A 1,981-nucleotide genomic window follows, 5' to 3' on the forward strand; every position below is an offset into this window, starting at 1 on the left:
AAGGAAAGGACAGGAGAGGAGAGGAGAGGAGAGGAGGATGAGAGGAGAGGAGAGGAGAGGAGAGGAGAGGAGAGGATATTTGACTTCATATTGAGATCTCTGCTGCTTCACTACGACAGTAGTTGATCTTAAAGAAAAATAAAGGCCTAAAAACACAAAACTCAAGAAAAATTATCAGCTTATCCACATTATTTAAACAAATCTGAAAAGTATTCAATGCAAATTTCTAGTTTGATTTCAAATTGTTTTATAGACATTTATAGATATTTAAAAATCCATAGGTTGTAAATGTGTGCATTAATAATCTGAATTATAATAGGTAACTAAAACTAAAACTGAAACTTAAATTGAAACCATCAAAACAAAAGTTACTTGAAATTAATGTTAGCTTAAATAAAATAAAATGTATATACATTAATTTTAGCTAGTTGCAAAGGCAACATTTTCACTTTAATTCTTTAATTCACTTTAATTCAATGTATTCAAATAACTAGAACTTAAAAATACATATATAAAAAAACTACTAAAAGACAAAAACACACAACAAAATGACTAAAATTTAAATAAAAATCCAAATGAAAATATACTAATTCAAACTGATTCAAAATATTAACAAAACTGCAATAGTATCTCAATGATACTAAAAAACAGTGACATTTATTTATGTTTGATGATTATTTAGATATTATCAATTCAATTAATTATAAATATTTTTCAGATTTTTGGCAAAAAGTTCATGTTCTAACACTAATAGTAATAAATAATTCATATTCATATCTAAACCGGATCAGGCACTCTCAGAAAAAAAAGGTACAGAAGCTGTCACTGAGGCAGAACCTTTTCAAAAGCTACTAATATGTACACTTTAGATATTAGCATGTACTTTTAAGGTACTGATATTCAGTCTTTAGGGGTAAATGTACTTTTTTATTTTTTTTTTTGGGAGAGTATCTGGGGGTCACTGATGATTCGTCTCAGTTTGAAACTGCAGCGGCTGCGATCAGTGAACAAGACTCTCACAAACACACAGATCATTACTTATTCATGAGGGAGACAAAAACTGGGTCATTCACCCTCCCACTGGCTCCACCCCTTCATGCATCCACCCATCTATTGTAACTGTGTGTATGCAAATGTGTATGTGAATTTAATTGAATCATGTTTTAAAGTCTCATGTGTCACAGTAAATTAATCAATAAAGCAAAATTCAAAGCCTTGTAAATACAGATACTAATTTAAATACTAATATTACGTCTGTGCATATAATTATTATTAATGAACACACAGCAGACCCTGATCAGCCGCTTTCTCTCTCTTACTCTCTGTCATGAAATGAGAAGTTATTCATCTGGCATAATAAACAAGATAGCTGCATATTTTTCTGTAATTTAGGCGTTCAGCGAGGAGAAAGCGGTGCGGTTTTGTGCCTGAACACACCCCGAAACTTGGCAACTTGTCTTTCAGAGTAATTTGATTAGTTTGACACAAATGTTTATATCTGGCTTTTCATGTCCAGACTCGGTCTCGGCGTTTTGGTGAGTTATAATTGTTCTTCAGAGGTTAGGTTAACGTCGTAATTAAGACCAATTTGACTCCTACAATAAACAGAGAGTTGAAATTGAGCAGCGAGACGAGTGACAGGACCGTGAACCGCTCCGCTCGGATGAACCTCTATCGACTCTCAGCATGCTGAACGTTAATTAACAATTTGTTAATTGAATACAGGGCCTATAATTGTTGCATTACTAGCATAAACATAATTTTCCTCAAATATTATTAAAGCGTTTTTTGTTGCACCTATTAGAGATTCTTGTCTGCGAGTTAATTTCATTATGCTAATGAGCTATCTTCCTCTCAGAACCTTCGCTTTGATCCGTGTTAATTGTAGTGATCTTCAAAGACAAAGTCACCACTTACTTTAAATGGATTTTACATTTTTTTAGGGAATCTTATGGAAATGAGGAAGAAGTAATTAAATTTT

This window comes from Sinocyclocheilus grahami, unplaced genomic scaffold (assembly GCF_001515645.1).
Source record: "Sinocyclocheilus grahami isolate Dianchi unplaced genomic scaffold, SAMN03320097.WGS_v1.1 scaffold1584.1, whole genome shotgun sequence".
Taxonomy (NCBI): domain Eukaryota; kingdom Metazoa; phylum Chordata; class Actinopteri; order Cypriniformes; family Cyprinidae; genus Sinocyclocheilus; species Sinocyclocheilus grahami.